Consider the following 14,835-nt stretch of genomic DNA (forward strand, 5'->3'; position numbering starts at 1 on the left):
TTTAAAGTTGTTTTGGAACCTCCAGCCACTTTTTGAAAATTACTGGAGCCTCCAGTAGATTTTTGAAATTTGAAAGATTTCCAAAATTTCATCAAATGGAGATGGAAGTCCGAAATCCATTCTGTAAACTAATTTCAATTCACTACGAAGTCGACTGCTGGTGGATTTCAAGTCGTTTTGGAGCCTCCAGCGACTTTTTGAAAGGTTGTATGGCGTTTTTTGGAAAATTGAAATTTCCATAAATTTGAAACCACGTTTGAGGAGTAAATTTCAACTTGCTAACTCCATTTGATAAAATGTTGTGAAAACAAAAATGAAAATGAAATTTCAAGTTTCAAAAATCTGGTGGAGACTCCAAAAAAAAAGTATTGAAAGAGCGAGTCATTTCTTTAAAAAATCCTCAATAATTACAGCAATTGATCTCATACGACGCGATGTATTCTGAGTTCATGGGTTACTCGAAAGACAGGCTAGGAAATCCAACCACAATTCCTAAAAACTTCGGCGTAGGTATATTCTTGTTAATTCCACGGTAGATAGCGCATAATGAACAATTTTTCCATTTTTTCACGCCATTTGAATCCAAAAATTTTCAAAAATACTGACGTAAAAATCTCTCTTTAAAGCTCTCGTAACAAGAAAAAAAAATTTCCAAGTACCCAAACTAATTTGCTAAAAAATTCCCCTAAGGAGAATTAAAATTCAACGGAAAAAATTATACCTAAACACCTCTTTCACTTCACGTAGGTATAATACTCGTACACCAGATAGTATACGTACCTTCTGCTTTACACAAAAACGTTGTTCCATTCTTGTGTGAAAAACATTCAACAGTAATTCTTCATACATCTTCACCCAGAGGCTATAACCCTTTGAACCCTTCTTTCGTATTAAATTACCCTCCACTCGTGCTACGGCTTTTATCGCCCCGTGCAACAAACCTGATTCCGTTTCCACTTAATAGCACGTAATTTTTCTCTTTAATCTGTTTACAGCAGCAACGAAAATTTAAATTGGTGAAAAAGCTCTACGAGTATAAGAGAAACGTTACGTATACAGATTTTTTTTCCCTCGACATAATACACGATACCTACGTTTATTCTACACGTGGTATATGCTACGATATATACGTACAACAAATACTCTTAGACTTACGTATACGTGGTCTAAGGGAGAGAACAACACATTGTTCTCTATATTATTAAGTACGTGAAAGCGAAAAAGAAAAAAAATAACCAAGTTTATACATAGGAGAAGGAGAAGCTCGTACATTCGAGCTACTCTGAGAACACGAAGTCGTTCTTTAAAGTAAGAAATTATTTCGGCGGAAAGATTAATTTTTCGGAATAAGTATGAAAAGCGATTAAGCGTAATTGTGTCTGAAGAAGAAGAACATCGTACGCGCGAGTTTGCAAAAAATCTTCGTCTGGATAAAGATGCTTAATTTAAATCGGCTTTCGCGAGTGTTTTTTGCAGCAATAATCAGCACATTCAAACAAGTGGAAAATTCTTGCAACACAAATCTGGTTAGTATTATTATCGGCGTAGAAATGAAATTCGATATCATTGCTAATTCAAAAGCTTTAATCCGTTTCTTTTCATCGGTTTCAAAAATAATCATTTCTCCTCCTACGTACTTACGAGTAGAGAACTTTTTCAAGTCATTTTTCTCGCGTGCTTTAATTTCGTGTTTCCAAATTGGTATTGCTACAATTTAGGTTATTTGGAGAAATCAGCTAATTTTGGAAATTAAAATTACAGAAATATGTCAAAGGATATTGGTGTGTATAAAAATCAAAAGGCTCTAACCGAACCTTTCCCTTTCTCCAAGAACTTCGAAAGCCCTAAAAAGTGTTCTGTGGAATTAAAATTGACACAATTTATATTTTTTCATTACAAACGATATCTGAAAGTTTTTTTACCCTAAGTCTTCTTTTTTTTTCAATGAGACGAGAAGAAATTTCATATTTAATAATTTTTCAAAAGTGCTATAAAAAAAATAATTTCTGCGAAAACACAAAATAAAACGAGAGGAGAAAAGTCTTTATGATTTTAACATCGAACTTGATTTTTTCTGGCAATTAAAATGTTTGGAACGTTCTGTTCAACCTTACTGATTTAATCAGTTTTTACAATATTTTGAACGATTTTCACACTAATTTATTTTTACTTTCATAGCATTTAAAAAAATTATATAATTTTTTCAGTCAATTTTAACGATATTTTCTAATTTTGGTGCGATTTAAAACGAGCTTTTGTCTTTTCGCGCATCTTAAGAACTTCCGACTTGACTTGTGTGTGCCATTTTTCTGTTTTTATACAACTTTCATCCATTTCAAAACCGTCTTTATTCATTTCTTTCTCAATTTTACGCAATTTTCAACGACTTTTCGACATTTTAACAAATTTTTTATCCAAATTTAAAAGTATTTTTTCAATTTTTACAAAGTTTTCAACGATAATTCAGTCAGTTCAACAATCTTAAAATACAAAAATACAGGAAATTTCATTAAAATGAACAGTTGTGATCCATCTGTCAACATCGATTCACGAAAATTTTCAATAAAACATCATTCATTAGCATCATATCAACATGTAATTGATTTCCCATATTACCTGTGTATTTTCGCGAATGTGTTCAATTTAAACATTGATGTCTGATTTTATAAAATACAGGCTACTTATACGAGTATCTTCTTCTCAAATTACCTGTAACCAATAAAAATAACATTGGCGTTAATTATATAATTATTTATCAACATTTCATTAATAAACTAAATAATAAATATATGTTTTGCGGGTTCCTTTCCAAAATTTAAAATTGAACGATTCTACAAAGTCCAAAATACATTCAGTTCATGATGTGATGAGAACCTTTTCTCCCCTTCTCTGTACACAGAAAAATTTCATTATTGAAGTTAATTTTCATTCAGAAATAATTTCAATTCAAACCTTTCACAAACAGAAATATTGGTCAAATTATCGCCTTGAAAATTATGAGCTAATTTCTTCTCGAATTATGTATTTTTCAAGGAGACCTTCCACCAGCGTCCAGTTTAGTCGACCACCAGTCGAAAAATTTCATCGCTTCTTGATCCACATTCGCTCACTTTTTCACCGTCTAAACAAATGGTTTGTTCACCTCGCTAATAGCCCTACTCCCTAACACGACACTACAGGGTACAACAAAAAGCTAAAAAAAAATCGTTAAATTTTGTCTCGCGATGAAAAGAAATTATTACTTCGTCTCGTCCTCACCTCGTCAGTCGTATCAGACTTTCATCTCTATGCATTCGCCGTCGTCATATCGCATATACCACCTTTGTGTTCGACCTGCCGCACCGTCAAATTGTATGCAAATTATTCACACACGCGAACAGGTTGAAATGTAACGACATTTTTGCATGCGTAATTCTGCGGGCGATTCGCGTGCACGTTCGCTTTTTTTTCATTCGTAACAGTGCCACCGTTCACTACTGATATTTCTTTCGTCTTGTGTAATATTCCAAGTCGAACCAAGCCACCATCGTCGTCTTCGTCGAACCCAGCCATTAATTACCTCGCGAGATAATCCTATCGCAAATTTAAAACCTTTTATATAAGTATTTCGGAAGGCCATGAAAATCGTTCGATGCTTGACAATTTGCCAAATAATGACCGTGTCACGTCGCATACCGCATCTTGCTTCTGATATACATGCTGCTCCTCCATCTCTTACATAGCCCTTTTTCTTACAACACGAAAAACCGAATCGACGACGACGAAGTCCCTCAACTCCTTGCCCAACCTCTCGAAAAGGTCCTACCTCACGTGCATTAGAATTTAACGCTGATGCAGTATATTTCGTCGTACTCTATATTTAAAATTTTCAAATAGCTTAAATCGAAAAGATTAAACTAGTAAATAAATCACGTACTTAATGAATACATTTGCGGTGTCAACGTAAATAAACACTTTCCTAAAATAAACGACGACGACGACAACGACAACGACGTTCCGATAATTATCGGGTTATAATGCTTTCGTGTCGAAAAAGACTCTACCCAGTATACAGACTAATAAGCGTGTACTGACTTGGCATCGACATACATACCCCTCAATATACCCCCTCGCTCTCAAATCGAGACGTTAGAATTAAGGCTTTGACTAATAAAATCTCGCGGGAACTCATTTTACCCCAAAAACGAAATACGAACTAAATTCTCACCATGCCTCTCCAACCCTTATCCTCATCTTGCACTAGCGTCGTTATACGTCTGATAGAATAGATTGGCTATATAGCATGTCTTGTACACACGAACACAACTTTGGCAAAATACAAATCTGCAACCCGTTTGGCATTTGAAATTTGCCTTGATTTTCATCCTTGACGGCTACGAAATCGTATTCTGGGACGCTTTTACTTTTCCAGCCTCGCCCCGGGTCACTATTTAGGCGCGAAATACGCCGAGGACTATTTTTTGTCACTCTTGCCGCCGCTGGGACGAAAAAAAGACAACAGTTTATACAAAATATCTATCGTTCGTTTCCATTTTTTTTTCTCGTTTTCTCATTCGCTTTGGAGTACCTAGAGTGTAACCTACCCAGGTCCCAGATACGTATGTACATGTGCGAGTTTACGTACGTTACACGGTACCTACATTACGTATACACTGCACAATATTATATCCCAGCAGTCCCCGAACAGTACTTCGTTGATCTCTCGAGAGATTCGCGCGAATCAATGAATCAACTGTACGATGAAAATGAAAGTTCACCGTGACTATTATTAATGTCGACTACTGTTTTGCCCCCGGTGGCCAAATACCGCCTGCATATGGGTAAGGTATACAGATTTCTTACTTATACGTATCAAGTACTACATACTACCGAGTACATATGAAATACGATGAAAGGTAAACATATTATATATCTGCGATATGCTACGAGCTGTTTGCCAAATATATAAAAGCGTCGCGTCGTAATAAAATAAAATTACAAAAAGGTGTTAAAGTTGAATGACTATAATATGACATTGCGTACACATAAGACAAGATATAGGTGCGTATTTAACCTAGCTACCTAGTACCTAACATAGAAATAGAAAAACACTCGCGTCTATAACGTTCAGTTATTGCTAAACATGCAAATGTAAATCAACTCGAAAGACATGGTTTTATCAAGTTGATAGGTTCGTTTTTCTGAGAAAAATGAATTTAGTGCTGTTCCTCAGCCTGTATTTCAAACCTCAGTGCCGATATAATTTACCATAATGAGATAAAAAAGAGAAAAGACCATAAAAAACCAAAAATAAAGTACCGGAAACGTAACATAACGCAACGAAAACGTTACTAAATTAAATTGCAGGGCTCATACTCGTTTTTCTCCCATATAAAAAAGTAACTCGAGTGACTAGAAGAGTTCAAAAAATGCATTTTCACCCTCCTATACCACTCACATCCCTCTCAAGAAAGGGGCCCAAAAAGTGATCCATAAATGGTATTTTAGTGTACTTGTTTCAAATCCAAAATTCATCACAAAAAATCATTTAAAATCACAAAAAAATTCTAAAATACTTACTTACAAAAAAATTGAAAATTGAAAAATCACCACGAAAAAATTAATCAAAATTACGATGAAAATATCAATTTGAAATCAATGCAAATACGAGTAATTTATTCAATTACCATAAATGATTTTTTTCAAAGGAACTTTAGTAAGTAACCAAAATGTTGAAAAATGCAACCAAAAAGTATGCATATACCATAGTTGCAATCATTCAAAGTCAGATATAGGTACATTTTTCAAACAAAGAAAAATATTTCAAATCACCCTTTTCCCTCTTCCTCCTCCAATACTGCTCCGAACCTTACCTAAGCCTGCAAACACGACAGAAAGAAATTTAGCACGAAAGCATTCAACAAAAAACAAAGAATTCATAAAACTGTACACTCGCCACACACCACCCCACCATCACACCCGCACAGCAAATAACTTGTCCATCAAACGCCAGTGGAATTATACGATTAAAAATAAACGGTAAATTAAAATTCAATGTAACGAGGTACCATATTTTCGTATATAAATTCGATAAGTGTAGGCCAAACTTCTGTCAAAGTTAACAAGAAATCCGACCACTACAACGTGTATTTGTAGCAGCATGGCACGACGTAATGTGAGTATATAAAACATGACGCATTAAACGTCAAGCAGTTCATTTATTTTGATTTCTCAAAATATATATTATAACCCAAACTATGCATTAAAAAATACAAATATCAGGGCAGAAAAAAAATTATAACCGTACTAATCCTTGTTATAAAATCGTAAACTGACTAAACATGTTGTACTACAAAATTATATGTACTTATTTATTCACCTTCGTAGATTTACATCGAGAGGAGATTTTGCATTCGTGATAATGATTTTAATAACGTACACGAACCATACACAAAATTTACTCTGTATGAGATCTGAATGAAATGCTTGTTTTCAACAATTAAATCAGCAATCGAGGTCAAAAAAAAAAATCATCACATGTAGAGCCACTGACTTTTCTAAGAGGTAATCTTTTTTACTTCGAAGAAGCTGAAATTTTCAAAGGACTTCATTATACCTATTTCGATGAAAAGAAACAATAATAATTCATCTCAATCGACATCCACAATTAAACTCATTCCGATACGAGGAATTCGATAAAATAAACTCGACAGCCTTATTTGAAACAGATAAGCGTTCCAAAAAGAGAAAAAAACTGAATTCGATTCGTGACCATCGTTAAACCCATTAATAAAATAATCGCTTTCTTCCCCAAAATCGGTTCGATTTAACAATCGTGCCGTTTAAATCTCAATCTTTAAATATTTCTGGTGGCTATTTGAACACACTACTACATGAACTTGATCGTGGTACAGAAACTTGTTCGAATTTACCTTCTCGTGTCACGGTTCGTACAAAAAAGGCGTTCTTTTCTAAGAAATCGCTCAAAGGTTTGATATTTCATGACTTCAACTAGTCGATCGGTTTCCTTCTGTGCTCTCAAATGTAGAAACAACACATGCACCACAAAATGCACAAGTATCTGCTGTCTAATTTTCACAACTTGCACACGAACGATTATAAATTATCAAGATGCGTTGGATTGGATCCCACATAAAGTTTTCCCTTGGTGTGCTTTATCACTTGTTATAGTAAGAAGCTGAGGTAATTTTGTTCATCGGGTATAAAACTTGCTCGCTGTTTAGAAATTTTCGTACTAATATATTTAATCATTCATTACGCGTCGCTTATTCCAATATTTCCCGGGTAACTGCCCCTATAATCTAACTTGCGAATGAGTGAAAGTTGGCTAAAGAATGAGTAATTGAGTAGGTATACGTAATTTTTAAGATGCGAAAAAAATCCATCATCGTGGTACAGCTACTTCGTATAATAAACAATAACTCGTCGATTAATCTCAATCATTGACTCGGTAACGCTTTTTTTTTTCACGTAGAACTTTTAATGTAAGGAGACCTATGGAACAGACGAACGAGTGTAAGAAAGTGTATTGAATATTTTTGAGGGAGCAAAGATCCGAAAAAAGCTATTCGGCGGGCTGAAAAGTAAACATTTTCTGTAGTAAAGCACTAGCTTTCGGAAACAAAAATGCTATTTTTTCATTTTTCCAATTTTTATACAGTATTTTTCTCAATTTTCACAATTTGATAGGTGCCTAGCCATTTTTTTTTTCAAATTTTACAAATACGAGTATAACCCATCATTTCAATTTTTCTAAAAAAATGTTATTTGCTTCTAAAAATTTCCCAAATTGAAATTTCATTTGCCTGGGAAGAGAATAAGACCATTTTTTCCCTCCGAATCTTCCCTCTTCTCAGTTCGTCTGGTTTTTTTTTCATCTCTTCCTTCGTGTTATAGTTTAGCTCCTTCTAATCACCACCTGAATTAAAAAGTAAAATCCTCAACTTAAAATTGAAAAATATATTCATATTCACCACAATCAAATTTGAATAATTTCACAACTTTTGAGAACATATATGAATTTGAAATTTCAAAATTAGTTTTTTATACTTCATAAACGGCTAATTTTCAACCTCGAAGTGAACAAAACATGTTTATAGCCCTGAACTTGAATAATTTCAAAATTACGAAACCTACATATTCGTAGGGTAAAAATAACTACGAAGTCAGATTTGAATTTTGAATTCAGATATTAAAAATGTAAACATTTAGATAGGCGAGGATTTTTTAAGATGGAGGGGAAGCAGAAGGGGAAAAGGAAAAATAGGAATGCAACTACCAAGCCACCTCTCATTTATCTATCAACTTTCAATCCACTTCGATATATGATGGACAAATGGATAAACACTCAAAAAATTACAAATTACAACACTCATTTCCTCTATTTCATTCTCAGAAGAATAGAAAAAATATCACCTAACCCAACGAAATCATCTGTGCGGCCCATACTTTTTTTTACCAGCACTGCATCCTTTAATTAGTAATCAGATGGTAATTTATGGAAATTCTGTATCCGCAGTTATGACACACTTGCAGATTGAAAATGAAAACAGTGATACCCACTCGTCGGTTAATTTCTGGCTAAAAAAAAATAGTAGATTAAAATGATGCCAATTTTTCTGAAAAAGTTCATTACTTCACGTTTTTTCGCAAAATTGTTTGAATTTTTTTTTCTCTGAAAATAGGCCAATAAAAAATCCTATTGAATTCAGGGGAATATAAGAAAAAGGGTTCGCGTAGCTGAAAAATAATTCGTACCTAATTTTGGTTTTATGGGAATAGCAAATCGTATAGGTAGAGGTAAAATTACGACAATTACAACGAAAAATAAAATTCAATATTATAAGTAAACTATTTTTTAACATGTGTTTTTTTTTCAAATTCAAAGTCTCCAGCAAACTTACGAGACCTGTCGTTCAAAAAGAAAATGACAAAAGTATTCTTTGAATATATATCTGCGGCTCAGCATATGAGCTGGTTTTGAAACGTTTAATCGACTACTCAGATGGTTATCTGGAATACGAGATAAAAAGGCTGCTTTTCATGTCCGGGCAGACTGGCTACGCTTTGAAGGACGCTTACCGATTGAATCATTTATTAAGTCCAAATTTCTTTCGCAGACTAATACTAAATGAAAGACGTACAGTAGAAAAAAAATGTGTATACCACATAAAACCGTAGTCTCCGTTTATTGAGAATGAAATTGCATACGTTCAAAGTTTCACGTAGTAATATCCATTTGAAAAGGTATGAGAAACGAGGTAAATAAAATAGCAATTGTGTGTGTGATTCGAAATGTCGTAGAGACGATACGCGGCGAGGAGTATGAAGCGTTAATACGTCTGTTATGTACGAATATACGAGTAAAAAAGACACTCCGGTAACGTAGGTAATCGGTAAATTTCAAACGATCAAAAAGAAGAAAAGGGATTTCAAACGGATATTTTTTTATTTCCGTTTTGTGCATGATAGATTTATGAAATGATATTGTGTATCTACGTTTTGAAATTGCAAAAAGTAGTTACGATCCAAGTACCTTTTTTTTTTACCCCTGGGGAAGATACAAATTGATCGAATTTGAGAGATAATTTTTTTTTTTCAAGTTTGATCGATTATCATCGTGTATTTGATGCACTGAGTTGTCAAAAAAATAAACAAGCAAAGTCGTCAGTAAAAAATTTAAAATATAGTCTTCGAATCCAGTAGAATCAGATAAAATTCTATACTTCTTACATCAGACTTTTGAATTTGAGTACTCCGCTTGGAGAATGAAAAAGAATCGAATATTCGTTAATCTCAAAATGTAATTAACGAAATAAACATGGGCCTAGTGAAAACATGTGTATTCTTCTTCCCCTCCTCGTTTAGGTAAATTTATGAACAAACCTTTCAACAATTTTGTGAAACATTTGTTTATTGAGTAAAATAAACTACATCATAATTTTGAAATATTATACAATTTTTCAATATTTTTTGAAAGTTCTATACCTGTGCAATTGATAAATCATTGAATAATTACGATTCTTCCAGAAAACCTGACCCAAGAGGAATTGTTATCTTTTCCTCTCCCCCTTCGTCATCTCGAAGAACCCATCAAAAATTCGAAAAAAGTTTCGTTCTCTTTGGTTCATTCAAAAAGCATTGAGGTAGACCTAATTTTAAATTTTGAATATTGAAAACAGTTTTCAAGAGACAATAATTACCTTTTAACAATGACTCACTTTCATTAGATAAAGAAAGTGCTTACTCGGGGACGAGGATAGTCCTCATTTTTGAATTTTAAAAACTCAATCTTCTTAAATTTTTAATTTGTTGACGATCAAGATTTTTTTCCAATTTTAAAACATTTCAAGAATTTTTATGAAAAAAGTTGGACTGATCCATCACATTGTGATATTTGAAAAAAAAAATGAATTTGAGTGATCACCCTCCATGGCTGCTTAAACCTCCCCAAATTGACTACTATTTAAATAACTATTCAAAGAAAAGTCATTCCCCATTAGTAATTAAAAATAACTATCTGGAACTTCTATCAAAATATCATGAATTCAACCTCTGTTTCACAGATGGATCAAAAAATCAAACTCCCAAACTGTTCATCTATTTACTCCGCTGAACTCACTGCTATTTATCATTGCCTCTGTGATAAATACTCACCTCCGAACCAGATAACAAACATTTTTTGATTCAAAGTGATTCCTTAAGTTCATTGATTTCTATACAAAACTTATTTTCTGATCACCCTATAGTTCAAAATATTCTTAAAAAACTATTTGAGCTACAAAATTCCCACTTTATTATCCACTTTATGTATGTTCCCAGCCACATTGGAATCACTGGAAACGAAGCTGTTGATACTTATGCAAAATCTGCAACTACTCTTTCCCCCCTTACCATCATCACAGCTGACGACATCAAATCTTTTCTCACTCAAAATACATACATGAATTGGCAAAATTTCTGGTCCCAACAAACAACCAACAAGCTCTTTCAACATAAAAAATCAGTTCATCCTTGGAAAAACCTATCCCACTTAAATAGACTTGAAGAAGTTATCTTGACAAGACTGAGAATTGGACACACCAAAATTACACATAACCATCTTTACCTAAGAGCCCCCAAGCCCTAATGTCTATTTTGCTCATCCGAACCTATACCTGTTCAACACCTACTTTTCTTTTGTCCCCCATTACATCAAGATCGATTAGCTCTCCAAATAGATGAATACTCTCTCTCCATCCCTGACAGCCCCTCCGAAATGGAAAAATTTATTACTCTTCTTAAAAAACACAACCTGACAAATTTAATATAATCTTACGTAGGGTGTAATAATCTAGTAGATAATTATAAACACAAATAAAAAAATTGGAAATTGAGGATTTTTCTTAATTTTTTCAAAAAGATTAAGCTGATTTCTAAAGTCAGGTTTACAGATGCAGAAAGAAATTGATAGAAATTTGCTATACATTTTTTTTCAATTGTACATCTCAGTTTTTCATGAGACCATTGAAGGAAAAATTTGAGGCTCCACTTTTTCAACGACTTCGATTGCTCACGTCGAAAATTGTTTGCATCGCAACAAAATTGGAATAAACAAATTTTATTTTGAAATTTCAATTTCAAAAAAAGAAAATGGTAAAAATTGAATTTTTTGAGAATTGACAAAATTTTTATGTTTGTGCAAGAAGAAAAAGCTAAGGATTTTGAAAACCAATTAAAATTTCATTTTGGAATTTGAATGAGAAATTGAGAATTAAGTCAAGTTTCTAATTTCAACTTCCGAATTGAGAAATGAAAATATTTGAAGAAAGCGAATTCCAAAAAGAAATCACGAATTAGATCGAAAATTCAAATTGATATATTATCTAGCCCTATTTACCGTTCAAGTCCAGGAGTCTACTGACATGAAAATTTTTCTCATTGAAAAATTCTGATGCTGCATAGAAACAACATCACTTCATAAATTTCAACCGAATTTCCAAAAATTCCAAAATGAAATTTTATCAAAATCGAACACTCTCGACATTATTTTGTTCCAATTTAGTTGAGATGTAAAAGTTTTTCCTCGTAAGCTGTCGAAGTCGGCGAAAAAGTGGAATAAAATTTTGTGGTTTGAAACGTGAAGTTTTTCCTTTGCGAATCTTGCAAAAAAATTAAAATGAACAATAAAATTTTTTCCTCTGATAAAAATGTGTTGCATAAAATGTCTGTCAACTTGGCTTTTTGTTTCGGTCATCAACTCAACATGCAAATTTAGCTCTGGAAATCAACATCATTTTTTGAAGAAAATGAGTGATCAGTCTTCAATTTTTTTTTTCAAATACGTATCATAATCTAATTGTTCAGTCGAACTATTCAGACTGGAATTTTTCAAGCAAAAGGCAATACATAATATAAGTATGTACTTAATACACTAAAATGTAAATTTATTTAATCACTTAAAAAAAGTACCTTTTCTTCTACGACAACCTGAAAAATAATGACTCTGCTGTGAGTTGAAAGTCAAGATCAATAGGTGAAGAGTATTTATCTTCATTTCAAATTACGACACTGAATTTATTAATGATGAATTTTTCAAAAAATGTGATGATGAGACACCCATTGAGTATTATTATCGAAATATGTAAATTATAAACGAATGGATTTATCAGATACGATTGGGTTAATTAATTGTTTCCAGGTGTTTATTTTTAAATTGGTGTTATTTTGGACTGTAGATGTTGCACAATAAGAAAAATATGGACCACATTTTTCGTTATTAATTTTCATTCACTTAATGAGCGAAACGAAAAAAATCTGTCAGCATTTTTTAGTCTACCTCGTAACCTTAGGTACTTACGCGATTAAAAACGATTTTAATTCGTTAGAACCCGATAGTCAAAACAGAAACTCAAAAGTCGAAATGTACAAAATGACACAAAGAAAATCACATCGGTAGTAGGTAGGTAGGTAAGGTACTATAGGTACGTAGAGGTACGTATTTCCTTGATTCACTCAATGATTTCATTCAATTACAAAACGATACCAAATCAAATTGTTGTGAAGTAAATAAATTAGATGAATGAGGTCCTCAGACAATAAGATAGATAAGTTCATTTTACAGGTATCTTATCTAACACATCCGCAGAAAGAATTTACTTTCCCACTTTATTACACACTCGTTAGTGATGCAAAATATCGATATTTTTCAACTATCGGTATTGAAAAACTATCGTAACCAAACTATCGGTATTATATCGATAGTATCGATAGTTTGGTGAACGTTAAAAACACGTGAAATTGCACAGTAATGGGCAGGATAATTGTTGAATAACACTTTGGAGCGTCATTATGATGTAACAAAGCAATAAAATTGATGCTTTCATCTGTATTTTGAAATAATTTCACATTTCAAAAATAATATCTCTCAATTTTTTTGTTGAAATATGAAATGAACGCGCACTTTTTGAGAAAATAGACAATTTTTGACGAAAAAAAACGATATCGATATATCGTCTTCAACTATCGGTATTATCGATAGTCCTAAAAAAATCAAACTATCGGTAGTATCGTCGATAGTATCGATAGTACTGACATCACTAACACTCGTTCGAGAAAATGACAAGGACCAATACAGTAGATGAATCACTCGCTTTGTTCCTTTTCGGTTCTGGATAATAAAACCTTCAGTCTTACAATCATTCGATATTTCCAACGAAGAAATATGCACTGAAAATACCTGCTGTTAGGAGTGGATGAGTAACGAAGTCGAATGCAACGAAAACGAATTTAACCGGAATACCAATCACACGTGAAACTTGTTGAGAAGAAAAGAACCCATGAACACGAACGACGACGCCAAATACTTCGGTACATTTTTCAAGAATGACCGACGACGATTAATTATTTATAATCACATTTTATTCGGCGACTCTACACGTGTAATATTTTATTTCGAATTAATTTCACCGTAATCGAAATCGGTATTTAAGAAATAAAACGAAAACAATGGCTACGTTCCTTTTTTTCGAACAAAACACGCACCACGTGATACATGAAAATCAACACTAACCTTACACGAACTCGATAATAAAATACTAGCAATTTAGCTAATTACATAATTTATTCATTTTTACCTGATCATGTATGCATCAGTCTGTTTTTCATACGTTGTAGGAAAGTATACGTAAAATCCGTGTAGAATTTTTCTCCAAGTAAAGTAGTAACTGCACTGAACACACTTTCAAACAAATGAATCGCGATCACATAGTGATTATTGAAACTATTCACTTGAAAAACTCCGGCCGTAGGTAGATTATACGTTAAATTAGTAAATTAATTAATAATTAACTTCACCACACACTCGCGTAATATTATTATAACGTGTTATTAAATTAGTATAATAAATTTCAATATTATTAATTTCAACGCGACGCCGGTAACAAAAACACGTTTCGCGCGAAATATGGCACACGACACGCTCGCACGACGAAAACCACGCTACTGACGAAGTGACGTCACTTTAAAAACCAACTGGCTGACGGCGAACGTTGCGCTCTCTTGATCAACTATTTTTTATAAGTAACTAAGACGACGAATCATCTGGGTCTTGACTCCTAAAGGTGCATCAAGTTCAATAACAGTGAAGGATCGTTCGTGTTTTTGTTATTGTTGCATCTTGCAGATACCTCAGCGCCTTACTACCTGGAAGCGTAGGCAACTTTTCTTACAGTAGGTTAATGCGGAAACGTTTTTTGTCTTCAGGAGCGAAAAAATCTCCAGGTAGAATAAGAAATGAGAATAATCACCTGTATTTTGATTTAACAGGAATTGGATACTGAATACTGATGCATGCCT

At 33.2% G+C, this 14,835-nt stretch overlaps 1 protein-coding gene across 6 annotated transcripts in view; it reads right to left on the reverse strand.

Moving 5' to 3' along the window:
• The window catches only part of kug (kugelei), a 359,846-nt gene extending 345,359 nt beyond the window's left edge, over nucleotides 1-14,487 (reverse strand). For all 6 annotated transcript variants that reach the window (XM_065351184.1, XM_065351180.1, XM_065351182.1 and 3 more), the window contains exon 1: nucleotides 14,115-14,487. The gene's annotated coding sequence lies outside the window, so the exon portion shown is untranslated. The remainder of the gene's footprint in view (nucleotides 1-14,114) is intronic.
• Between the last annotated feature and the right edge of the window lie 348 nt (nucleotides 14,488-14,835).

Source organism: Planococcus citri, chromosome 2 (assembly GCF_950023065.1).
Source record: "Planococcus citri chromosome 2, ihPlaCitr1.1, whole genome shotgun sequence".
Lineage (NCBI taxonomy): Eukaryota > Metazoa > Arthropoda > Insecta > Hemiptera > Pseudococcidae > Planococcus > Planococcus citri.